We start from the raw sequence: 13,317 nt of genomic DNA, 5'->3' as shown, positions 1-13,317 counted from the left end.
AATTTCTGGGACTGTCTGCCTGTTGGGATTGTGTCCGGTGTATCTGGGCATGCCACGTCATTGATTTGTGACACCTAAACCCTAAGAAGCAGCAACAGCAGAAGTTCCCACCAACTTATGGGACCCCATCCGATGGGGCCCAAGGGACCTAAAGACAATAAATACTCAATAAATACTCGCACACACACAAAGACTTGCGAAATGGATGATGACATGGCAACCGTACGGATGCCCGCGTTTTGCGTTGACAACGCCACGTAGTAGTTTGTACGGACCTCCGTAGTTTGCGTTGTGACTATTGATGTGGCAGGTGTACGGATTTTCTTATTTTTTGCTGGCTGATTTTAGCGCCAGCTTTTGGGCCAGATGCTTTTGGGAAGTTATGTCTTTTCATGTAACTGCTTTTGAGAGGCCAAGGGCCTTTAAATATGTGCCATGGGCTCAATCTCTAATACGTCTCCGCGTGGAGGTGCAGAGAACAGAGTACCGGCGTTGTACTAAGTTGAAGCAATATAAAGAAATATCGAAAGGGGCGCGAGGGTTTGGGGCCAGTGCTCTCTTGGGGTAGAACTCCGCCATTCCCCGCCTCATGTGTCGTGCATCTCTTTCAGTTTAGTGCTCTTTGAAGTGCTTAAAGTTGTTCAGTCTATTCTTTTCCGTTGGCACGTGATGCCCCTCCCGTTACAGTGGTATTAAAGCTTTAGGCATGTGCTTTTTTGAAAGCATAGCGGTCCGACCAAAGAGCAGACAGAGCAAGATGGCGCTTCCACAGTTTATAAAAAAATCTTCATGTCCCGACCTCGGACTTATTAGCCACTCCCACGCTTAATCCATCGTAGATCAAGCGTGCTCCCGCCTTCATCCCTCTGTCTTATGGGGCATAAGCCATTGTTTTTCCTAGAAGCAGTGCCATGTAGTGGTGGAAGTCTATATAGCTAGCAAGTCGAACACTGCAAGGACTTGGCAAGGTTTCAAGAAATTTTTTGCTTGAAGTTACATGCTTTCTTCGGAGTGCAGCTTCTGGTAGAGTGGGGTATCTTGAAATGCTTGCCACGAAAACCCTAAAAGATTACAACTTGAAATTTTTCGGACATCTCGCACCATGCGTCTCTTCCTGAGCTAAGAACCTTGGAGGTCCAGTGTGATTGCTTGTCTTGGGACTACCATCACCGCTACAGGAACATTGTTTGTCCAAGAGCTTATGGACCATGCTGCGGTCGGCTACAAATTTGTGGAAGAAACCTTACCATATTTTTTGGTGCAGGTCTTAGAATGGAAAGCTCGTCGTCTTTTCGAGTTTGACTTACGTCAAGAATGCTTTTTCAGTTTGATTTAGCAGTTTGTTTGAAAACTTGTTTGGTGATCCTGTTTGGAATTTGTTTGAAATGGACGGTATCTGTTTTAAACTTGTCTTGGTGCCGATTTGAATTGTTTGACTCTGGTTTTAATACTGGGTTCAATGCTTGGTGATTTACTCTCGGGTGGTGAAACCCTTTTGTATGTTAAGCACAGAAGGTGAATCACAATAGCAAACACTTCTACTTGAAAATAGAGAGAGAGAGAGAGAGAGAGAGAGAGAGAGAGAGAGAGAGAGAGAGAGAGAGAGAGAGAGAGAGAGAGAGAGAGAGAGAGAAACCAAAGACGAGACATAAGAAGGTGGAATTCCTTCCCTAGAAGCTTTGGCACTCAAGACGAGCGCCCCCAAAGGGTATTTCTTTTATATTGCAAAAGATGGCCAATACAAGTTGCTGTCACAAGTGCTCAAAGCCTTCTTGATCTTCACAAGACTCAAGCCTTTGTCATCTTCAAGAAATTCTCAAAGAGAGAGATCGCCCAAAACTGATGATCCCCACAAATGCCCTCAAGAGGTCTTTATATAGGTAAAAGCCTAGCCTTTCGGGTGCCCTTCACCTTTTGGCTTTTCATTTGTCCGACCTTTGGCTTTTCATTTGTCTGACCTTTGGCTTTTCATTTGTCCAATCCCTTGGCTTATAAAAAGAAGGACACTCCACTTTTTAGGGTTGATTTGTGTTATGCGCCTCACTTTTAGGGCTGATTTGTGACATACCCCCCTGTTGAAATAAAGTAATTGTCCTCGATTACATTTGCAAACAGAACAAGGGTAACACAATATTATTTATCAATTAGTCAATCAATCATGTACATGCATGAATGGTACAAACCACATGGCATGCATCACATGTATCTAGGCATAACTATCTAGTTCAATCTTGAACTCTCATATACTCCATTTGCACCAGAATCAATCAAACTAGTCATCACATCTAGTTCTTATCTTGAACTCCACAGATGTCTCTGATGCACTAGATCAATCAGATTTCTATCCAACCATCTCATTCTCATTAAATCTTTTGATATTCTGGAGTAGCAATATTAGCCATCACATCCAGATCTGGCCGATCTTTGACGGATGTCTTGATGCACTAAACCACATACTTAGTGTATCTCATCCAAATTGGAACTTTTGATGCACTAGATTTATTCATACTAATCATCACATCCAGTTCTAAGTCGAACTTTACGGATGTTTGATGAATTAATGCATCATCAAGATAGAATGTTGTAGTCATTCCATCCAATCATACTAAATCAAACAATAAGACATTAGTCAAAATGAGAGAATAAATCAACAATCTTAAATGGGATCTTCCTTGATGTACGGATTGTGTTTTTATAGGGGAACTTCCACCAATGGCATATATTTGTCCATAAGCATTTCCAAATCCAAGTGGCTCATCTCCCATATGCATAGCAAAATGATCACTTGCGTCGTCTTAAAGATTTCCATAATGGGCATCATAGAAACCTCGTCTTTCTTGAGATGAACACAAATTATTAGCTGCTTCAAGGAAAATAGATTGTCTCCCCATAAATCTGTCTGACCCCATCTTGAGTTGGGCCTTCTGTCTTTGATGTTCTACTGCAACCAATCTTTCTTGAGTCGCCCTTGCCAAAAGTTGTTGATTGATTGTCTTCACTGCTTTACCGCCGTATCAAGATCCTTTGCTGGAATGAACTTTGAAAGCTTTGGATCCTTAGTAGCAACAAGAAACTTTGCACGAGCTGCATGGTTTCTGTTTTAGCTACTTCTTCATCATCTGCCTTAGAGAAAACATCCTCTACAAGATCCTTCTCTTTGATGTCATTCCTGAGCTCTACTTCTTCATTGTTGTTCTCCTCTTCACTTTCGTGAGAGGAAGACTCTGAAACCATCGTGCTCTGCTACTGTGGGAAGGATCGGATTGGTCGTAGAAGAACAATCAACTGGGCTCTGATTCCACTAAAACCTTTATGTATGCTAAGCACAGAAGGTGAATCGCAATAACAAACACTTCTACTTGAAAATAGAGAGAGAGAGAGAGAGAGAGAGAGAGAGAGAGAGAGAGAGAGAGAGAGAGAGAGAGAGAGAGAGAGAGAGAGAGAGAGAGCATGAGACACAGGAAGGCGGAATTCCTTCCCTAGAAGTGTTGTCCCTCAAGACGAGTGCCCTCGAAGGGTATTTGTTTTATATTGCTAAAGATGGCCAATACAAGTTTTTGTTAAAAGTGCTCAAAAGCCTTCTTGATCTTCACAACTCAAGCCTTTGTCGTCTTCAAGAAATGCTCAAAGAGAGAGATCACCCAAAAACTGATGATCCCCACAAATGCCCTTAAGAGGTCTTTATATGGGTAAAAGCCTAGCCTTTTGGGTGCTCTTGACCCTTGGCTTCTGACCTTTGGCTTTTCATTTGTCCGACCTTTGGCTTTTCATTTGTTCGACCTTTGGCTTTTCATTTGTCCAATCCCTTGGCTTATAAAAAGAAGGGCCCCCCACTTTCTAGGGTTGATTTGTGTGACAGGTGGAGTAGGATTGGAGTATCGGCGTTGTACTGAGCTCAAGCAATATAAAGAAATACTGAAAGGGGTTTGGGGCTAGTGCTCTCGCGGGGTGGAACTCCGTCACTCCCCGTCTCGTGTTTCTATCTCTATCATTTTCGTTGTTATTTGAAGTGCTTAAAGTTGTTCAGTTTGTTCTTTTCTGTTGGCATGTGGTGCCCGTCCCCATTACAGTTTCGGCCTAGGATTCTTGAAACTGAGTCTCCCATTCCAGACTTGTGGGACTAGGTTATGAGAGGTGATACTAGGCTTTCACAACATCAGGGTTGATGGTGCTACTTTGATGGCTTTGGCATAGCCCTTCTTGTTAAGAATCAGTCCTTATCGTTTATTATTGCTAAAGAGCAATCCTCCTCCGCACCATAGTTACTCGGAATGGGATTTTGGAACATGGAACGGGGAACGGCAATAGGCATGAAACTCCATTCCTTGTTATAGATACTCACGTTTCAAACACGGAACGGGGATTTAGAATGGGAAGTTGGAAGGGGAACAGGGAACGGAGACCTGAAAATGGCCATTCCCTATAAACGCACACATACGGGTCCATTTTTACTTTGATGAAAAAAGGCCTGCCCTTTCTGGCCTTGCTTGGCATTCAATCAGAGCAGTGGGTTCCTGTGGCAAAAAGCAATGCATGGATCTTCCTCTATCTGCAGAGGAGGCTACCTCTTGGAGGCTTTGAATTTGGGAGGGTTGTCCTTTATCTCAAGTCGTTCTTTATCTCAACTATATTGGGATCTTGGTGAGTGGCAGTGGCCATCGGATGTACAAGGACATGCTTTAGTCACGTTTTTTGAGTTTTCTGTTAGGATAGGTCGCACATTACTTGTGAGGAAACATTGTCGGATGCCCAAACGACCTAGAGAGTGGTTACATGCAGGTTGATCACATTCTTTTATATATGAGTTTTGGTCTACTTTGTGGGCTTTGAGAATGGCCCGGCGGATTCCTTACTTCCATTGGTTGTTTACTCATGGTGGTCTTCCATTTTGGCTTTTGGTGTGCTCAGCCAGGCTTCGTATATGCAGAATGATGCTCTTTAGTTCCAGGATGAGGTGTTCTGCGTGCTAGTTCCATTACATTGTGGAACATTTGGCGAGCTTGTTGCCGTCATGTTCTCAGCGCTACAATCTCCTCTACTGTGGACATCCTCGTAGACATTTGGGTGGATATTATCCACACTCTACATAGCCAGTGGGAGTCATCAATGGGTTCCTAGAGGGCAGCTGGGCAGCATAGGCTTGGGATTATGTCTATGAATGGGTTTATGTCTATGAATGTCTGGTACTTTCCTTTTAATCCTTTTTAAATCTCACATACTTTCGGATTTTAGTACATGTATTCTCTGGGAGTGAGAACCATCCAAAGGTGTATCCATAAGAGAACCTTGGATTTGTATCCTTGCCAATAGTAACCCTTGTATGACTCGTTGAATATGAGAGTGAAGGGGGATTGTTAGGAGAGTCGAGACAATCACATATTCTATGACACAAACCTTGAAAGTCCTGCAAGTATTTTAGGTGTGCATGAACTTCTAACCACAAATAAGCCAAGAGGTTTTTTCCTATATCCATAGGCTTTTTACTCCTGGCATAGGCCGCATACATACTGTATATATTCTACCATAAATCACTTTGCCTACTCCTAGGATCTTGTTGGTTGTTTTTCACATCTACTTTTCATTCGAACAACACACTAGATTAGATCTAGTTGATCCCTTGATATAGGGCGTGACCACCTACCAGGAGCTCTTATATAAAGGGTACTTTCTTGTGTATTGTAGGTTATGCATTAATATACAACTTTGCTTTATTTGGTCGTGTAGCTCTCTCCTAGTTAATAGGAGTGTCACAAATGGGTGATGTGGCATGGCCCTGGACACTCACAGAGTGGGGCAGCAGACCCGGACACACACACCGATATACACAGCCATGCTGATATGGCAGATTCCCGCAATTCATGGTGAAAGTGCTGACGTGGCAGTATCGTATGGAAATCCCGCTTTTTGTGAAGTTGATGACGTGGCAAAGCGTACGGAATTACAGATTTTACGATGGCTGAAAAATTGGCAGCTTTTGGGAATAAGTTGCTTTAATTTTGAGGGCTTTTCACTTATTGCTTTTGGGGCTCTGCTTTTGGGCATCCTTTGTAACTTATAAATAAGTGGGCAGGGCCCTCGCTTCTCAGAGCATCTGGACGTAGAGTCTTAGAGTGAGCACCCTCCCACTCTCTTGTACTTTGAACATAAATTAATATAAAAAGAAATACCGAAAGGGGCGCCAATTTTTGGGCCCAATACCTCTTGGCACGGAACTACGCCGGGCCGTGTCGACTCAAGTGTGAATTGTGATTTGTTTTGAAGTGAATCTCTGTTGTGTCGTGGTAGAATCTTGACTTGGAGTGTCCAAGTTTGTTATAGTGGTATCAGAGCGCAGAAAGATTCTTCTTCTACGAAGGATCCAATCCTTTTTATAGCGCACACAGCGTTTGGGAAAGAATCTTTGTGTCCCGACCCCGGACTTATTAGCCACTCCCACCCTCCATACATCGCGCATCGGGCGTGCTCCTGTGTTCATCGCTCTGTCTTACAGGGCATAAAGCCATTAAGAATCCCAGATTACACATGGGTTCTTGTGAAGAATTTGACAGAGATGACACCTTCCAATGGGAAGGCAAAGAAAAGTTTGAAGATCCGGCGCGGGAACTGAAGAAAAGAATGAAGATTTGGGCAAATTTTTTTTTCGGACAAATTTGCCAGAAAAGGAGTACAAATGTCAACTACAAATTGGCATATGTGTGGACAGCTTGATTAAGTACTCCAGGGACCCGAGATGGGTGATAACTTAAAGAATTACCCGATTGATAAGATTTACTCGAGATGGCGTGTGGCCATTGCTTCTCTTCTCAGATAGGGAGTAAAGCCGAAAAGACAGATGAGTGCAGAAAAGCAGATTTTGTACTCGCAGAAAGACACGGCCAAGCGAAGCAAAAAGCAAAGCTTTGGAAAGGGCAAGAAAAAGGCAAAGAAGCCTAGATTTTGCTCAGTTTCTGACAGTTCTACAGAGGAGTCATCTCAAAAAGTTCGGACTCCGACGATCACAAACTATACGCAAAGAAGAAGCAGTTCTATAAAGCCAACCAATATGATTTCTTCGAAGATAAAAGCAAGAAAGTTCAAGAATTTAAAGAAGGTGGGCAATCAATTAAGTTTGACACTTTTTTTGGATTCCGCAATGCTTCAAGGGCTTTGGCCTTCATACAGCAATTTGATATAGCTTTCTCCGGAGGACATTACTCAGAGTGTAACAGACTTGGACTCTCCAAGTCAAGAATCTACTGCAACAACACCAACTAACCGCTTCAAAACAGTTCACAGTTCACAATTGATTTACACTGGCCCGATGGAGTTCTGTGCCTAGAGATATTGGCCCCAAAGACTGGCACCCCTTTCGGTATTTGTTTTTGTATTAATCTGAGTTCAAAGTACAAGAGTGGTTGGGTCTCACTCTTAGACTCTGCGTCCAGATGATCTGCAGAGTGGGAGCCCAAACCACTTATTTATTTGTTTACAAGGGATGCCAAAAGCAGAGCCCCAAAAGCTTAAAATCAAAAGCTCTCTCTCTCGTGCCCTAATAAAAGCAAAAGAGTTTTTTTTTCTCTCTCTCTCTCTCTCTCTCTCTCTCTCTCTCTCTTTCATATCGCGTAGAAAAAGCAATGTCCAAAAACTGCCGTAAAAGCCAGCACAAAATCCGCCGCAATTTCCGGCGCGTTTTTCGGGCGTCCGTACTGCTGCCATGTGTCATTTTTGCCTCCAAAAAAAATAGGGTTTCAAGCAGTTAGGGTTTTTGGCAGAAATTAGGGTTTTCAGCATTATGGTTTCTCTGGCAGCCACGTCATCACTTAGTGACACAGAGCACTCCAAGATTCGGAGGGCTACCTCTTTCTTCAAGGGAAATGCTCGAACATGGTGGTCCACCCTTCTAGTGAACAAGGAAGCTCCGATTAAATGGTTGAAATTCAAAAGGCTTTTTATTTCTTCTTGGCTGACTCGGGAGTACGAACGAGATTTACGAACTGCTTGGAATCATCTTCGGATGACCAGGGGAGATTCTTTGGACGCTTATTGCAAGAGATTTTGGAACTCTTTTCACAAGCCTCTTCATTTACGAAGGTCTTGTTTAAAGAACAGATTGAGCGGTTTTGCTCCGAACTTCCTACAGAGATCCGAGACTACCGCTTGGAAAAAAAGTTGAATTCTTTTGAAGCATTGATGGGTCATGTGAAACGGGGTTTTGCGATACATTTGGGAAATTTGACTTACCCCACTGATAACATCTTGACTCAGAGAACCCAATAGACCTCTCACAATGAAAGTAGAAAGAGAAAGAGTTCCTAGAATAAAGAAAAGAAAGATAGACGTCCCCGACAGACTCTTAGAGAAAGGGTTATCTATCTCAAAGAGGGGAAGTGTTTTGGATGTGGAGAACATGGGCACATCTCCGCAAAGTGCCCCAAAAAGGCACAGCAAGAATAGAGAGTTCTAGAGTAGCAGAGGAATGTGGCAGAAAAGGCAGATGAAAACAAAACTGGTATCACATTGCGTGGGGCCCGAACCGAATCAGATGAACGAAAGTACAAACTTTGCCGCACTTAGGGCAAAGTGAAAGATAAGGAAGCCCTCATTTTCTTTGATGGCAGAGCCAAGGCCAACTTTTTTTCACTTGAATTGGTGGCTCGATTTGGAATTACGTTCAACAAGCTGAGGCCACAGGTGGAGATAGTTCTAGCGGCACCCGGATGGGATCATGCCATTACTTTGATCATTGGCAATCTTCGTTTGCTATGTCAGGGGTGTTTGGGGCACGATGACTTCTACGTAATGCCCTTGGGAGGTTGTGACGTCGTCCTGGAAATCCCTTGGTACCATAAGAACATTGCCGTTCTGGAGAGAAGTGAATGATGATTGAAGGTTACATATGTTTTGACCTTGATAAAGAACGCAAGATTTTCTCTACACTCATGCTGATTGCTTTTCAGAGGGCCTGCCAGGCAAGTTGCCACCAGCTTGTCCTGAGGATCATACTATTGATTTGAACCTGGAAGCACACCTCCGAACCGGCCACCTTACTGTGTGAGCCGAGCGCAGAATGAAGAGATTATGAACCACGTGAAAGACTTCCTTGAAAAGGGTCTTATCTAGCCGAGTACTCCACCTTACTGCTCTCCGGTGTTGTTGGTTTTGAAGAAAGACGGATCTTGGAGAATGTGCATTGATTATAGAGCTCTCAACAAAATCACCATCAAGAACAAATTTCCGATTCCTAGGATTGATGATGTTCTTGACCAACTACAGGGATCCTCTTGTTTCAGTAGGATCGATTTGAAGAGCGGATATCATCAAATCCGAATCGCGTCGGGAGATGTCTACAAGACAACTTTTCGGACGACCTTCGGTTTATTTGAATTTTTGGTGATTCCTTTTGGCCTTACCAATGCTCCAACGACCTTTAACCGAATGATGGACCTTTGACCGAATGATGGATAGGATTTTCAGAGAGTAAGATCTTTTGTTGACACTTTCTTTGATGACATTATTGTCTCTCCAAGGATGAGGCAGAACATAGACATCATCTGACATAGGTCTTTCAGGCATTGCGCAATTACAAGTTGGTGATCAATGCAAAGAAGTGAATTTTTCCTACCAGAGATACACTTTTTGGGACACAGTGTCTGAGCGGAGCAGGAGTGCAGATGGACTCGGCCAAGATTGAGACTATATGTGATTGGCCCGATTTGAAGAATGTCCGTGAAGTTAGAAGCTTCTTGGGCTTATGTTCTTAGTACCGACGGTTCATTAGAAAGTTTGCAGAGGTTGCTTTCCCTTTGCGTATCTTGACACAAAAAGGAGTCCCTTTCTTGTGGGGACCCACAGAGGTGACTGCCTTTCAGACTTTGAAAGAGAAATTGACTATGGGACCAATTTTGACTCTGCCGGATTTGTAGAAGTCATTCAAGGTATATTGTGATGCTTGTGGTCGTAGTCTGGGTGCAGTCTTAATGCAAGAAGGCCATGTCATTGCCTATGAGAGCCGATTGTTTTCAAGGCCGGATATATGAGAAAGAGCTTTTGGCGGTTATCCATGCCCTTACTCAGTGGCGACATTACATACTTGGAGCGATTTTATGGTCTTCATAGACCACGAGTTTATGCTACTTCTTGTCACAGAGGCAGCTATTGGAAAAGCAGATGCTGTGGGCAAACATCTTGTCACAATTTCACTTCCAGATTGTCCATGTGCAAGGACAAAAGAACTTGGTGGCAAATGCTTTGTCCCGGAAGTCGTTGGTTCTGGCTATTTCGGCGATACACCATAGAAGCTTCGAGGACATGGTCGATCAGTACGTCACAGATCCAGATTTTGTAGATGTATTCGGTCGAATACAGAATGGGGAGGTAGTAGCGGGATATTCCTTTCGGGATGGCTACTTGATAAAGAAAACGATGTTGTGTGTACACAGCCGTTGAGGGAAAATGTTCTAACCGAATGCCACTGTCCACCATTTACGGGTTACCGCGGCATTGATACCACCTTGAAATGTGTGGAGAGATACTTCTTCTGGCCGAGACTCAAGAAGGACGTGGACGATTTTGTACGCAATTGCTTGGTATGCTAGAAGGTCAAGTTTGACAGGCATAAAGCACATGAATTGTTACAGCCTTTACCCATTCTCACCCGCCCCTAGGAAAGTATTGCTATGGATCTCATTTTTGATGTCCCGAAGACACAGAGTGGGCATGATGGTATGTGGACTGTTATTGACAGATTTAGCAAGCAAGCTCATTTTATTCGAGTGAAGAAGACAATCAAGCCGGATCACTTAGCGAGACTGTTCATTGCTTAGATATTCAGACTACATGGCATGCCTGAGACAATTGTCTCTGATAGAGATCTTCGATTCACGAGTTTGTTTTGGAAGGCTGTTTGGGAGAACATTGGCACGTGGTTGTAGTTCTTGTCATCTTTCCACCCGCAAACAGATGGGCAATCTGAGATTGCAAATTCAGTCGTACTGAATTTATTGAAGTCTTACATTTCAGATCGAAAGACTCAATGGTAAAAGTTTTTGCCTTTGGTAAAATTTGCCTACAATAACACGATCCACTCTTCGTCGGGGAAGGCGCCATTTGAAATTATTGAAGGTGCTCCGAAGGTTCCACCCTTCTTAAGCACGAAAGATAAGATTTTTGAAGCCGACCAGTATATGAGGGGCTTGGACACAGCTTTTACCAAGGTCCGGGAGGCTTTAGAGAAATCTCAGGAAAGACACAAAAAGGCAGCAGATCGACATCGTCGTGATTTGAAATTAAAGGAAACGATTGGGTGCTCTTATGTTTTGAGAAGGCACGCCTGAGAAAGAAAAAGAGAAAGGAGCGCCTTTTTCCAAAGCTTAGCATGAGATACTATGGACCTTTCCAGATAAACGAAAAGATAAATGATGTCTCCTTTAGATTGAAGCTGCCTGATACTTGGAGAATTCACAATGCTTTTTATGTGAGTCTCCTGAAAAGCCTTTTAAAGGTGATTTGCCCGATGATGGGAAGCCAGATGAGCAACCCGAAGTGGAGGAAAGCGAGGAGATACTCGTTCCAAAACAGATATTGGCACATAAAGATAGAAAGATAAAAGGTAAAGCGGTTCTTGGTTAAATTCAAGAACTATCCCGCGTTGGATGCGAAGTGGATGGAGGAGGACCTGGCAGATACTCCTGAGATTGTGAATCTTTACCTTGAAGCATTCGGTTTAGCATAGTCTACTCCAATAGAACCCTGATTTCAGCTTGGGCGGAATTTGGTGCAGCGGGCTTGCACAAGAGGGGAGTCACTCTGTTCCTTTGTCAAGACTCAACAAATTGTCCCGATTTTTGATAATAAAGTCACTGATGTCTCTATTGGGTTTTGGGGATATTGTGAGCTGACAGTATTCTGCTGTAATGACTTTAAGATTTGGAATTCCTGATAATATGATATTGATTTGTACTTGACTTGTTTAAGTGCAGGAACTGATAGACGAAATGACTGCAGCATTTTGGTTTGATAAATCTCTATAGACATGATTGCAATAAGGATTAGTTAATCGGGCATCTGTGAGGTCCCAACTGGATCTAGATGTGATTGCTAAATACGTTGCTGATTAATCATGGTCTGAGATTGGAATGTGATTTGTCTTGTGATGTCCTGTGATGTCATGTGATTGGACTGTCGATTGATACATGTGCTAGATATGTTGTTCCTAGTGCGTTGGTACTAACAGTCAGTGTCTGCTAAGACAGTTTATGGTCTTTGTCTGTTTTGCAGGCGTAATCGAGGGCGATTACAATGCTTTCAAGAGGGGGGTATGTCACAAATGGGTGACGTGGCATGGCCCTGGACACTCACAGATTGGGGCAGCAGACCCGGGGACACACACCCAGATACACAGCCTTGCTGACGTGGCAGATTTTCGCAATTCACGTTGAAAGTGCTGACGTGGCAGTACCGTACGGAAATCCCGCTTTTTGCGGAGCTGATGACGTGGCAAAGCGTACGGAATTGCAGATTTTACGCTGGCTGAAAAATTGGCAGCTTTTGGGAATAAGTTATTTTATTTTTGAAGGCTTTTCACTTACTGCTTTTGGGGCTCTGCTTTTGGGCATCCCTTGTAACTTATAAATAAGTGGGTAGGGCCCTCACTTCTCAGAGCATTTGGGCGCAGAGTCTGAGAGTGAGCACCCTCCCACTCTCTTGTACTTCGAACACAGATTAATTTAAAAAGAAATACCGAAAGAGGTGCTAGTCTTTGGGGCCAATACCTCTTGGCACGGAACTACGCCGGGCCGTGTCTACTCAAGTGTGAATTGTGAACTGTTTTGAAGTGAATCTCTGCTGTGTCGCGGTAGAATCTTGACTTGGAGTGTCAAGTTTGTTACAAGGAGTGTGTCCTTTTGATTAACCCTGTGTGAAAGTAATAAGTGTATCATTATGGGTTAGCTACAGTATGAGCAATGCTCTATTACTCTAGCTAATTTGAGTATTTGATCTAGCACAAGCTTTCTTTTCTTGGTGCTTTTAAAACTGACTTTCGGGTGTGTGTGTGTGTGTGTGTGTGAAGATGGATGCATGGGTGTGGATAAGGTTTTTTTTCGATCATGTGTTTTGTTTTTTCTTTGGTTTCTTGTATTTTTCCTGTTTTCTTCATTGTGCTTCTTGTCATCCATGTTTCTTGTGTTCTCTACATTGAGCTATTTAGATTTGTTGGCTTGTTGCTCTGAAGTATGCTCTCTACCAGGATTCTACAACAGGCTCTTCACAGAGAGAGAGAGAGAGAGAGAGAGAGAGAGAGAGAGAGAGAGGAGGAGGAGGAGGAGGAGGAGAAGAATA

The 13,317-nt window shown here is 43.3% G+C and overlaps 1 protein-coding gene across 2 annotated transcripts in view; it reads left to right on the top strand.

Annotated features, from left to right (window-relative positions):
• LOC147457402 (clast3-like protein) overlaps positions 1 to 13,317 on the top strand; it is a 45,496-nt gene that overhangs the window by 13,181 nt on the left and 18,998 nt on the right. The gene's annotated exons all lie outside the window — the stretch shown is intronic.

Source organism: Adiantum capillus-veneris, chromosome 5 (assembly GCF_014529385.1).
Source record: "Adiantum capillus-veneris isolate H3 chromosome 5, ASM1452938v2, whole genome shotgun sequence".
In the NCBI taxonomy this organism is placed as follows: Eukaryota; Viridiplantae; Streptophyta; class Polypodiopsida; order Polypodiales; family Pteridaceae; genus Adiantum; species Adiantum capillus-veneris.
The sequence above is the reverse complement of the archived record's forward strand: the minus strand, read 5'-3'. Positions and strand labels throughout refer to the sequence as shown.